Source organism: Triticum aestivum, chromosome 7B (genome assembly GCF_018294505.1).
Source record: "Triticum aestivum cultivar Chinese Spring chromosome 7B, IWGSC CS RefSeq v2.1, whole genome shotgun sequence".
Classification (NCBI taxonomy): domain Eukaryota; kingdom Viridiplantae; phylum Streptophyta; class Magnoliopsida; order Poales; family Poaceae; genus Triticum; species Triticum aestivum.
Genome location: NC_057813.1, coordinates 645770523 through 645784750, shown reverse-complemented (window position 1 = coordinate 645784750; position 14228 = coordinate 645770523). Strand labels below are relative to the sequence as shown.

Below are 14228 nucleotides of genomic sequence, written 5' to 3'. Positions count from 1 at the left end.
AGGTGGGCCTGGGCCTGTTCGGCGTTCGCGGATACTTAACACGCTTAACGAGATCTTGGTATTTGATCTGAGTCTGGCTACTGGCCTATACGCACTAACCAACTACGCGGGAACAGTTATGGGCACTCGACGTCGTGGTATCAACCGAAGCCTTCTAGACGTCAGCGACTGAGCGGCGCGCGCCGGATTGGAACGTAAGCCTGCTCTTGTATTAAGGGGGCTAGTTCTGCTTTCGGCCGCCCACGCAACGTGCAGGTGTGCAATGGGCGATGGGCTCAGACCCCTGCACCATAGGAGTTAGACCGGCGTGCTGACCTCTCTGTTAGGCCTAGGTGGGACTGCGACGTGTTGATCGTCTGAGGCCGGGCATGACCCAGGAAAGTGTGTCCGGCCAAATAGGATCGAGCGTGTTGGGTTATGTGGTGCACCCCTGCAGGGAAGTTAATCTATTTGAATAGCCGTGATCTTCGGTAACAGGACGGCTTGGAGTTGTACCTTGACCTTATGACAACTAGAACCAGATACTTAATAAAACACACCCTTTCAAGTGCTAGATACAACCCGGTGATTGCTCTCTAACAGGGCGACGAGGAGAGGATCGCCGGGTAGGATTATGCTATGCGATGCTACTTGGAGGACTTCAATCTACTCTCTTCTACATGCCGCAAGACGGAGGCTGCCAGAAGCGTAGTCTTCGATAGGACTAGCTATCCCCTTCTTATTCTGGCATTCTGCTGTTCAGTCCACTGATATGGCCTCCTTACACATATACCCATGCATATGTAGTGTAGCTCCTTGCTTGCGAGTATTTTGGATGAGTACTCACGGTTGCTTTGCTCCCTCTTTCCCCCCGTTTTCCTCTTCTTCTCGGATGCCACAACCAGACGTTGGAGCCCAGGAGCCGGTCGCCACCGTCGACGACGACTACTACACTGGAGGTGCCTACTACTACGTGCAGGCTGCTGACGACGACCAGGAGTAGTTTAGGAGGATCCTAGGCAGGAGGCCTGCGCCTCTTTTGATCCGTATCCCAGTTTGTGCTAGCCTTCTTAAGGCAAACTTGTTTAACTTATGTCTGTACTCAGATATTGTTGCTTCCGCTGACTTGTCTATGATCGAGCACTTGTATTCGAGCCCTCGAGGCCCCTAGCTTGTATTATGATGCTTGTATGACTTATTTATGTTTTTAGAGTTGTGTTGTGATATCTTCCCGTGAGTCCCTGATCTTGATCGTACACGTTTGCGTGCATGATTAGTGTACGATTGAATCGGGGGCGTCACAATATTATCTGTCAAAGATAGTTTGTCTCATAGTTTGAGTTGCAAAACTCAACAAAAATTTATTGAATTGTATTTATTATCTGTCTATCTTAAATTTTTACAAACATCTCTTGTGAAATGGTCTAATTTCTTCATTGTCATTAGAAATTGTTCTAACGGTGCTCATTATTGTTATTATCATTCCTTGAAATATATAATACAACTATTGATTGTTCTGTTATCTACATTACAAAATGGATACGCCAGTACCTATTCATGAGTTCATGAGTCTTCGCAGAGTACTCTTTTTTTTCCTTTTAGAAATGTAGGAGGACCTCCGGCCTCCGCATCTAGACGATGCATGCAGCCATTTTATTAATTATTCACACAAGACCTTATAAAGTCATACAACAATAAGGCTGAAGCCATCGTCTAGGCAACAAAACTGTCGCTACTCCTATCCAATTGATGAAGGGATGCTGATAGTCTGGGCCTAATACTAAACAGACCTCGCAGCCAAACCTAACATCTAATACCTGAGGTCCCAACCAGGACGTCTGCCGGGTATGGGCACCCGCCAGTCCGGCGTGCTCCTCAACCAGGACGCCTGCTGGGTGTGAGGACGCCGCAGCCACCTGCCACCAATCCATCTTCAGAGCTGTACTGCTGCATCTAACTTGCCCGGTCTAGCTGCTGCCGACACCACCACGACGCCAGATAGCGTCGACCTCCTGCGCGTGTCCATCGCCACACATCAGCTGCCAAGTCTCCGTTGCTCCATGCCGCCAAGAACCTCCGCCATGAATATGTAGAAAGAAACACCGCTCCACCGAAGAAGCCAACCGCTGGTCCCTCGAGCCCGAGTGCATCTCCAAGAATGTCGCCCCCAAGGGGGTAACGACACATGAATGCCGTCGTCATCTGATCAACTGATCAAGGGTTTTCCCCGGAGGTATTGGGTGGGGTTGGGAGTTTTATCTCGATGATGCCTTCATGAAGGAAACGATGATAAGGGAATCTTCATCACCGGCTCCGGCCAACGACCGAATACCAGGTTTTCACCCGGATCCGTCCCAAGGAATCCACCTGACAACCTGTGCACCGTCTCAACCGCCTTCAAAGCCCCAGATCTAGCCACCTAGATCCGGCGACCAACCGCAATAGTAGTGCCACTGTAGGAGCCCTGGTGCACCGGCCACTGCCAGAGTGTGTCACCACTGGAGCCTGGGAGGAGGGCTCCCACCCCCACCTCGCCAAACCGCGAGAGACGCCGAGATGGATCCTGCGCGCTCGTCACCGACTCTGATCCAAACCAATCTGCAATCAGATCGCTATCACAGATCCGCCTTGGACAGGGACTGCACCACGCCATGCCGTCGCGGGAAGCCCGAGCTTCACCCGCCGCCACCATCCTAGGACGCCGCCCCGGGATCCAGACAGAACGTCGCCGCTGCCGCCGGCCTTGCTCCGCCGTTGCCGACCGGCCAAGCCGACGGCCAATGCGACCTCCGCCCCCATGGCCATGCAAGCCCTCTGAGCGACTGACACCACCAGATCTTCCACGAAGCCTGCAACTCCGTCGCGTCCACCCCTCACCACCCGCCACCTTGCGTCGTCGCCGGAGGAACGACCGCGCTGCCGCGTCACAGATCGCGGGAGACCCGCCTCACCCGATGCGACGCAGGAGGAAGAGGGCCTCCGCCGCTCCCGTTAGCTGCCCAGGGCTTCGTTCGGCGGCCTCATCCAACGACGGCGGAGGGGAGGGGGAAGATGGAGGCGCGGGGGCTCTGATCTGATCTGATCTGACAGGTAGCCGCAGAGTACTCTTAGGTCATCTAGGCGACGAAGAACATAAAGCACAACACAAGCAACATCTAGTAGTAAAAACAAATCTTCTAAGAATTCAGATGAAGATATTGTAAACAGAAAGAAGCGGGATATTCATAAAACAAGAAGCTCTCCAAAAAAATCAAAAGAACTGAAAGGGCAAATGTGAAGAAGGAACTGTCGCAGGTAAAAATATTGAATTAATATCAATCTATTGAGATTTTAGTTTAACTAATGTTATAAATCATTGTCAAACCTTATAATTCTGATTCAAACTTTGCAGTACTTATCTTGGAGATGCAGTCCAGAGAAGCTTTCAAAATGAATGAAGATATCACTTGGGTTACTGAACTTGGTTTTAACTCACTTTCTCTCGTTGACCCATCAAAGTCGTCAACCCGTGCTACTGCACGGGCTAGTAAAAATTTTAAATTTATAATATTGTACATAAAAAGTTCCAGTAATTATTTACTATAAATATCATATAAATCGAAAGTATGGAATATTTTTCATTATATTTACTACTTATTTTCATAGCGTATAAAATATTATATTTTCATATGCCTATACTTAAAACATAGCGGATTATCATATATCTTTGAAATTTTCAGATTAATCTTTGTGCCACAACAAAATATGGTAGCAACTACATTACACATATTTAATGTATACTAAATTTAGCAATGACCAAATGCATATGAAGACGTTCTATGTTTTTATCGGTTACCCATGTTTCCTTATGCATATATGTGATTTAAATATTTTTGCAAAACATGTGTGACAAACAACCATTCTCTCTCAGTAGTAAGTTATGCCAATCACTCTCAGCCCCATCCATGCGTCCTTCCGACGTTGTGTGTGTTACACACGCACACGCGCAGACACACACACATAGCCCTATCTAATTCATCATCGCACCCACCAGTCAATTGCTCATCAGTTTCGCACACGTCCTACGGTCCATGGCTCATTTGAAGCGCATTCTTTTATATTTTTAAATGTTTGGAAGATCGCTAAACTTCTTGAAATTCTCTTTTAAATTCATGTAAGCCTTATATGTATTTTTAATAATTCATTATACACTCACAATGATTAGTGATTTCTTGAATATAATCTGCAATTTTTTATTAAATATATTTCTGACCAAGATTTAGAACTTTTTCAAAACTAATTTCTTTATATTTTCTGAAAGCACTATGTGCATGCCAAGTACAAATTTGGGAATATATAGTTAAGTGTGATTTATGGACATGGCGTATAGTACATGCATGTATCGGTTGTAGTTGTGTGTGTGGTGATTTCTCAATGAGAAAAAATAGTTTACGTACCTAGATCTATGCAGAGTACACTAAAATAGTGTACGCGGATTTTAGGGAAGAAGAACAACGTCCATCCGTGATGTTCGTATTTTCTTTTTTCCTAGTGGAAAGACATGGGGCTGGAGCGAAGGGTAACGTGGCTATGTGAAAAGGAAAGACTATGTACGTGATGGAAAGGTTGGGCATAATCTTGTGATAATAAATTCTAGATTTTCCCTAGCATCCATCAGATGTGGCTGTAGTTGTTAAAACTCTTAGGGTTTTTTTTTTTACAGCTAGGAGTGCATCGGTTGAATAGATATCTCTAGAGAGGATGTGGGGCATTGGGTGGGGACATGTGTAAATGTATGTTTCCAGAAAAAGAAAATCTATAGCTTGTTAGCTGATTTAGTTTGCATGTTTCCTTTGTTTTGGGGAATTGCACGCTTCCTCTTTTTTTTCACGTCACACGATTTCTTTGCCAGCTTAGTAGCTATGGACTCTTGGGTGGAATGGATCACTTTGAATGCATGGACTTCTAAACATTATGGAATAGAGTTTCCTTATCTCGTTTAATTCTAGACGTAGGATTAAGATCTAATGGTTATTTATCATTTGTTTTTGAGGATTAACGTGGAGACTCGTATGGTGCTTTCAATTATATAATAGTAGTATATAATAGTATTATATAAAACATTTGTTCTTTTTGTCCAGGACACATGTAGTCATATTTTTTCAATCCATCCGTTGAATCATGTTATATTGTAGGTGTGTTGGTTCAGTATTTTTTTCAGGATTTTAGAGAACTTTTACACCGTTGAAAACCTTAACTAGTTCTGTGGTTGGTACTCTTAGAAGTACGTACTCCTACACACGTGGCGGTCGCTGGCGCTATAGAATCCTACCGCACAGAGCCATTTAGCTTTTAGTTAAAGAAAGAAAACTACACCTAAAACAAACAAAGGTCATTTATCCGATTTTTAAGGCGCTTTTACATGCGCTGCGCTTATCCATATCTCCTCCCGTCTGATTGGCGTTATGCGGCGGCGGCGGCTCGCACGGCTGGAGGATTACATCTGCCTCCAAGGGAAGTAGCTCGCTCGGCAGCAGCCTCCGTTGTCTGCGGGTCATCTTCTCACCGGACAACGGCGGCCTGACTGACCAGGTATGTTTTAAGATCGGATCTTGTACAAGGCACTTAACTCCCAGCTTCTGTTTCTAGGTGGCTGGAATCAGGCAGCCACTGCTTCCGCGTCTCCAACAACAGAGTGTCATCCATGAGAACAATGGAACCCAGTTCTTACTGCTTGATGTAAAAGTCTACTCCAAGTTCTCCAACCGCAAGCAGCTTTGGAGTCCACAAATCACTGGTTAGATACCTCATCGATTTGTCTCGCTATCATCTAGATACAAAATTCCTCATATCCACAATTCCTCTCCTTGAGCGGCATTGATTCTAGCCGCTCTTCTTCTTCTAAATCTATCTTTTACGCAACAGTGCAGAAACCATCATAGATCTGGTACGAGTTGTACGACTTGGTTCCGTGCAGTATTTTCTGCATTTTTTTTCTTCTAATAATTAAGGGGTTAATGTATTAGCGATGCCAAATACTAATTGTTATACTCATCTCAAGTTTTATGACTAACGGAGGATATGAGACCCATTCATCATCCCGTTAGTGCAAAATCTATTAAATCAAGTGAGTATGTTCGGCAGTATATTGAGTATATTGTCGCCGAGCTTAAATCCAGTTCTCTGTTTAAGTGAAGCCATCACCGGTCGGCCAAATTGATTGTAGTACCAGATGAGAAGCCCTTTGTCTCACCCAATCAACCTAATTAATTTTTTATTCTTAAACACCTTAACAAGGTCTGCAAATCATGTTACTCTTACAGCTGCTAGTGTAAACAATTTTTAAGATTTTTCTTCTGTTTCTTTTCTCATAGTACCCAGTTCAGTTTTTTCTGTATATATAGCTTGATATTAGCTAATTTACAATTAAACAATGTTTCTTGAATCAAGTCTAACTTATGTTGCTAATTGTTTTCCATTGAATATCCATGTATGCAAAGGCTGTAGATTTGTTTGACCGAGGAGCAGCTCCATTGTACTCGACCCTCCAGAAGTACATGTGTTATCTGAAGCTTGCTGGAAGATGTTCCTCTTTTTTCTTCTCCAGTTTTTAGCATTTAAACCTTTTTGACGATGTAGAAGTAGTTGCATAGTCAAGTTTGCTTAGTCGGTGTACATGTTTGTATAAAGATGCAAATTTCTGTACATCATGTACCAATGTATCAAGTACCTTTAGTAACCATGGAAGAAGCAGAGTGACTTTTGTTTTATATACTCTCTCCGTCCTAAAACCAATTTTGTACTAAATCAGCGACACTTATCTTGTTTTGGGACGGAGGGAGTGTATAACACGCATAGTGAACAGTACTGTGATACCCCTTGTTCAATTATAAAAATATGGATACTTCTTGAGGTAAATCAAAGATATCCCATTGTGTATTCTTTTTGCTTACAAAAAAAGTAGTATATACTACTAATCGACGATACTGTGTTCGCTAAGTAAATATGTGCCTGACATGATTAAAAAAGTAGTACACTACTTTGTTGCTAAGTAGTGTGCATACTCGGCCGATCTTAAAAACTGACAAACCCTTTATTTTCAAATTGTAGTAGACTCATTTGTTTTGGAAGTAGCATATACCCATTAGATTAACATACACGGATAAATTTGCCAATCAGTATATACTTCTTTCAGTTTTTGGCGATGAAGTACTAGTAGTAGATGGTCCTTCTGAAGGAAAGAAAACCAGTATATGGCTATTATGAAATCAAGCAGTATATACCCTAGCCCCGCAAAAACAAGCAGTATATACTGATCAAAAGACAGTACACACTCGATCATTTGTATAAAAGCAGTATATACTCAATAAAACTAGTACATACCTCTTTTGATCACAAGCAATACCTACTCATTCTAACTGAAAAAATCCCAGTATATCCAAATTATGAAACCAAGCAGTATATACTATATACTATACCAGCAAAACAAAGCAGTATATATTCAATAAAAAAGTTCTGTACACACTCATTTGGATAAAAGTAGTGTATACTCAATAAAAACAGTATATATCCCTTTTTTCTTGCGGGGCCATAAAAGAATGTATGGATATTTTATTTTTGAAGCTCGGATATTTTTCTTTGTTGAACGGTGCATACATATGGATGGATTAGGCACCTGGTATTGAATCCCTTAATTTTAGGATCAAACCAGACGCATGCATGCGTGTAGTCGTTGCATGCAACAGTATTGTTTTTTCTTTGCTGGCTGTTTGTTTCTTGCGATTAGGTATTATCCAAACTGATCCTAAAAAAAAAGTATTATCGAAACTAAAGAATCGGTTAGACACACACACACACACGATGGCGCAAAACTCTTATTCTGCGCGCCGGTCGGTTGGAACCTCACCCTGCTAATTGTTTGAGGGTAAAAGGGAAGTACAAAATATAGTAATGTGTGTAATTTCGGTTACCACTCCATGCTCCCGTTGCTTTGAACCACCCCACTAATCATGAAGGTAATACCACATGCAAGAAAAAGTAACGAAATTAAATTGGTTACTGCCAGTCACCATGAGACTCCGCTCCGCAAATTAGTCATTCTTCTAATCTCGGTAAAAAAGCTGGCAAAAATAGTAATTGATTCAAATATATTACTATATGCCATGCACAATCCAGAAACCATGGTAAAATAACTGGCAAATATGGTAATGGTATTACCATCCCCTGCAAATCAACCGATTCTTCTAATCATGGTAAAATAGCTGAAAAATATGGTAATGGAATTATCATAAGTTACAAATATGGTAATGAAATTACCATTCTTGGTTCCTGCAAACCAACTATTCTTCTAATCATGGTAAAATAGATCACAAATATGGTAATGGAATTAACACAAGTTGCAAATATAGTAATGGAATTGCCACATGATGTAAATCAAACACACAATTCTTCTAACCATGGTAAAACTACAGACTTTTTGTGTACTACTTCATACAAAGTCCTTCTCGTAACAGATATGCGTGATTATTAGGTTCCTTCGCTAATTATGGTAAATTTATTAGTAAGTTCCTTTGCTAATTAGTATCACTTCACGGGGAGTACGCGCAATATCCATTACCATGTGAATTGGCTTGTTACGATGGATGTATATAGGCCGCCCAGGAATGTGGGCAGTGGGTGGTTTGGGGCTAATTAACGCACCGGTCGCTATTTGGCTCGTGCGCTGGGCGGAGCGTACGATTACTTATTGTGCGCTCTGGCTTATTATAGCAAGCCTATATATATATATATATATATAGTGTTACTATTCATCATCCAGGGTACAGAATAAGTTATTCTTCACTCGAGATAGAATATAAATAGTTACATGCATATTGATTTAATATGTAAAATTTTGTATAAAAAATATAGGTTATAAGACCAGAAAAATCACATTTTATGTATGTTTTACACTAGCTTTTACATTTGGAATTCTACGTAACGTACTCTATTTTGACATCATGCACCGTATGTTTACGTTACGTAAATTTTGTCTTATTTCATACATAGAAAGAGAACATAAGAAAGTATGTACTCGCTGTAAAAAATATTTTATGTTACGTAAAATTTCGAATGTAAAAACATAGTGTAAAACATACATAAATGTGATTTTTCTGGTCTTATAACCTATATTTTTGTTTTTTTAATACCAAATTTTACATATTGAATCAATATGCATGTAACTATTTATATTCTAAACGTAATTTATTTGGGAAGCGATCGTAAGATTACCTCGGATGAAGAATAACTTATTCTGCACCCTGGATGATGAATAGTCACACAGATTGATAAAATATTGCCTATTCTCTTCACTGAACACACCACGAGAGACCTAGGCTCCACTCCTCCCTGTGGGCTGTGTCATATATCTTTGCTACAACACAGATTTTTATCAAGTCATACAACTATCAGAGTGGAAATTTTATATTTTTGCTTTATTGAAATGTCAGGTCCTGTATATGTCATGTTTTTTGGTGCACTGTCCTGCACTCACCTAGACAAGTACCCACTTAGCCTTGTTGGTTTACCGTAGCTTGCTTCAGATTTAGGCAAAGTGATTCCTGGTTGGTTTGGGACATAGTTTACATTTGCAAACATTTTTTGTTAAGCTACCTACAAAGAACCTTGTGAATTTCATATGTGTTTTACCACACAAGCTTGTTGTTTATGTTTTCTACATTTATAAGGCACTCTGAATCATCTTATTGCTTTTAATTTTCGGAAGATTTAACACTTGTATGTGCATCAATAGGTACAGTAGCAGTGCTAGGTGAATGTTTTTGTTCATTGTGCACTGCATTGATAGAGGTGTCAAGTAGCACCAGATATCCACATGTCACATTGTTGGTCTCCAGTCCCTATTTAATGTTCTGATGATCTCGTACATAAGGCTGCGCCTCTAAAGCCACCACATTTCTGCTCCACCGTTGCTTGGCACGAACTGCTTTATTGTGATCTAGATCTGGAAAGTTTTTGCCTCAGATATGGAATGGGTCTTGTCCCCTGGGTTCCGGATAGAGCACGCTCACTTCCATACATCATGCAATTGCTTCCATGTGATCCTCAAGTAAGGTTTGTGCTCCCCGGGTCCTAATCAATTGCATCTGTAACTCTACGATTATCGATTTAGAGACAGACCCAATAAATGTTGTACTTGAAAGTAGAAAGAAAAGGTGAGCTTATATTGCACAAGAAAACCACAACAGCCGACAGTCAATTTCCTCAAGGATATAAACCTACAATCAGCTCAAATAGCAATTCTTGCTGAAGTGAAAATTGCCACTATCTAGTAAATGTTGGAGAAACAATGGAGAGAGCCTGTTAGAACTCTGAACATTCCCTTAATACCAGAGAGATGAAATGGTTGTACAATCACATTGTTACATCAATATTAAAATTTGATATTGTCCATCTAAATTTGCAAACCACCATGTAAAGATGAAGTAGAGAGTGTACTTGAGGTTGTCCTGAATCCAAATAGTAGCGGGATATGTGGACGTCCAGGAACTGCACGGCCACGAATGACACAAGTTCATAAGAATCTTGTCGACCTTGAAGATCTTCCATTACAACCATATATCCCGAAATCATAAGAGTTTAACAGTTCAGGCAAAATTATTCAAGATGACTTCACTGCACTGCCCCTCTGACAATACCGCTACACGCCGTCAAGATAGATCTTAATCTTACTTCATAATACCAAGATGGGCAATGATATTGGCTCCATCAAATACTTCAGGAACACAAACTTGATGGTTGCCATGGATGTCCTAGCTGCCCTTTTCGATGCAGCCTGCAGAAGCAAGGTCCTGGCAGATATTGGGAAGCAGGTCATGCCTTTCCGAGTGTCCATGTACACTGACGACGTTGTAGCTTTCATCAATCCCTTAAGGACAGAACTCCATGCTGCGATAAGTCTACTCAATGCCTTCCATTCGGGCCTGCGAACGAACTGGACCAAGAGCGCTATCACACCCATCTGATGTGAGGACGTGCACGTTAGCCCTGTTGTGCAAGATACAAAATGTGTGACTAAGGCATTCCCAGTCACCTACCTGGGACTGCCATTATCGGACGGCCGGCTCAGGAAAGATGACTTGCAACCTGTACTTGACTCCCTGGCAAAGCAGCTACGATGATGGAAAGCAAAATTGATCGCCCTACCTGGCAGAATTGAGTTGGTGCAAACTGTTCTGTCAGCCATGGCCATCTATAGGATCATGGCCCTCGCTCAGCCAAAGTGGTTTCTCAAGATGGTGGATAGGCTGCGTCGAGGATTCCTGTGGGCGGCAGACGAGACTTCTCCGGCTGGCAGGTGCCTTGAGCGCTTGCGAGACGTCTGCAAACCGAGGGCTTTCGGTGGCTTGGGGATCAGTGACCTGCAGCTGCATGGAGCGACCCTTCGAGCGCGCTGGCACTGGAGGACCTGGTCTGACGATGGTAGGCCATGGCATGAGCTCACCTACCCACTGACCCCATGGTCGAGTGTGTTTTCAGAGCCTCCACGACGATCGACGTTGGCGACGGCTCCAGGGCTAACTTCTGGCGCTCCCAGTAGGCAGGCGGATGTCGTCCAGCTGACCGCTGGCCTAACCTCTTCCGGCACTACAATGGGCGTCGCCTGGCGATCACGGACGACAGATGGATGCAATACGTCAAGGCCAACCCTTTGCCGGCTGCCCTACGAGAACTCTGTCAGCTCTGGGATGCAACACAGACGATCGTCTTCCGAGAGGGCACGCCGGACTCGATAAGATGGAAATGGACTACTTCTGGGGAGTACACGGCCGCGTCGGCTTACCGCATGTTGTTCCAGGGATCCATCCAGTCCACGGACAATGAAATCATCTGGAAGGCCAAGGCGGCGCCGCGGGCGAAGGCGTTTGCTTGGCTGCCGCTAAGGGAAAGTGCTTCACGGCGGACAACCTGGCGAAGCGGGAAATCCCTCATGATCCCCTCCGCCCATTTTGTCAGCAAGCTCCAGAGACGGCCGCGCGTCTCATCGCCAACTGCCCTTTCTCCACCATGGTCTGGGCAAGAACGGCGGCTGCGCTGGGGCTTCCATACGACAGCATTCAGTTGCACGACCAGGGGCGCCTGCGGTAGCGATTTCGAAGGCAGACCTCACTGCCGAAGGCCAACAGACACACCAGGAGGGCCGTGTGCCTGTTGGTCGCGCGGTGCCTCTGGAAGGAGCGCAATGCAAGGATTTTCAATGCCACAACGAGCTCTGTAACACAGGTTAATCACATGATACTAGACGATGCCAGATGTTGGTTGTATGGCGGGCTTAAGCCGATGTCGAAGTTCTTTGACCCCCCTTGAGTAGCTCTTAACCAGTTTTGTACAGGATGGCTGCCGGTGCCATTTCCTTGTAACAGCATAGGCCTACTTTCCTTCTTCATCAATGAAGTTCAGCTCCTGCTGCTTTTTCATCAAAAAAAAAAACTTGATGGATTTCACATCAATTTATGACAATGGAATTAATTATTCTACATTTCTAGATTCTAGCTCTAATCAATCTCTGGTCCTACTAACATGGAGTTATGGAAAATACTGAACATTTAAACATCAACCTAGAGCAGCTTAAATTACAGAAGTCCAAACTTGTAGACTGGGAAGGGGATAAATTGGTACTTGCTACTACTGGTTGACGCCGTACTCGTATGGACTTGTAGAGGCGCTACTCCAGTCTCTTTCAACCGTCGCCGCCACCGCTGTCGTTACACTACCGGCCCTGGTCCCGCCCTTTATCCATTTGGCTTCTTCTCCATTGTCCATCGGCGTCGATGCTGGGGCGGACGTCCAGCTGCTGGTCGCTAGGGATTGAGAGAGATCAGGAGGCGTCTGTTGCGGCTATGCGGGGATTTTCTTGTGATCGAGCTGTGGTAGTTGCCTATTTGGCCAGTCCAGGGCGACCCATCCCTCCAATCTCTCCTATATATTCCATCTAGACATGGAAATTTGATGCTGCCTCCCATGGCAATGCGCCGCTGCAGGAGATGGAGGGGAGCAGTAGGGGGGTTCTCTGCTCTGCAATCAGGGATCCGGGGCGGCCGCCCTGCTCGCCCTTGTGCTAGAGCCGCCATTCTATGCCGGGGCGTCGCCTCGATTGGTTCCTATGGACCATAGTTGCACTAGTAGAAAGCAGGGCTTTCGTTCAGGCCAGATAAGCCCATTAGTCCCGGTTCAGTCACGAACCTGGCCCATTGGTCCCGGTTCATGAGGCCAGGGGGCCTACCGGGCCTCGTGGGGGCACTGGTTCCGCTTCGTTTGGCCCCTTTGGTCCCGGTTGGTGGGATGAACCGGGACCAATGGACCTCGCTCCTGGCCCACCATCATTGGTCCCGGTTGGTGGCTTGAACCGGGACCAAAGGGTGTCCTTTAGTTCCGGTTCAAGCCTTGAACCGGGACCAATGATGTGTCTATATATACCCCCTCGCCGGCGAGCAGAGCAATCCACACTGCTCTGTTTTTTGGCCGGAGAGGGGAGGGCTTTGTGGTGCTCTAACTCACCTCCTATGCACATGAGGTGTTCGATGGAATGCCCGAGCCACACTACTTAAGCTTTCTCCTCTCCAAGCTCGACCTCCAAACTCCATTTTGCTCAATATTTGTCTAGGTTTAGTGGTCTGTCACGTCCCGTCCCCATCTTCACCGCCGTCGATCGCCCGCGCCGATCTCGTTGCCGGCACCACCGTGGTGAGCCTCTTGTTCTTATCTTCTTTCTGAAAGGAAAAAAATTCTTACTTGTATGTTTAGATAGATACTTGTATAATTTTCTTACTTTTATTATTGCTTCTTATTATATAGTGCAATGGTTTTGGTATCAGCCCCTGTTGGCCCTCGTCCTGTCTATGATTCGGATGTGGTATATATTATATTTGATAACTATTTGGTTCATTTATTGTTTGTGACAATTATGCCGACCAACGTGACATCGATTTTATTTATCTTGGAGGTATGTGAACCAGAAATTCCAACCGACCCTATTGTCGAGAGGTTAAATTTAGTTGAAGAAGAAAACAATTTCTTGAAGGAAAAAAATTAAGGAGGAGAAGATGATATTGGAGTTGCATGTTGTGGATGTCGTCGATGATCACAAGATCAAGATGGATGCAATGCGCTTGAAAATTAGAAAGATTAGAACATATGCCATTCATACTGAGGCTTGGTATCATTATGCCGTTGGATAAATTATTCCCTTGGTTGCGATTATGATCGTATTTGTT

General features: G+C 43.9%; 1 long non-coding RNA gene across 1 annotated transcript; it reads left to right on the top strand.

The window, feature by feature from the left end:
- The first annotated feature begins 5340 nt into the window (after window positions 1-5340).
- Window positions 5341-6860, top strand: LOC123162330 (uncharacterized). The gene is made up of 2 exons (XR_006481230.1): window positions 5341-5755; window positions 6459-6860. It is a non-coding gene; the product is annotated as an uncharacterized lncRNA (long non-coding RNA).
- The last annotated feature ends 7368 nt before the right edge of the window (window positions 6861-14228 follow it).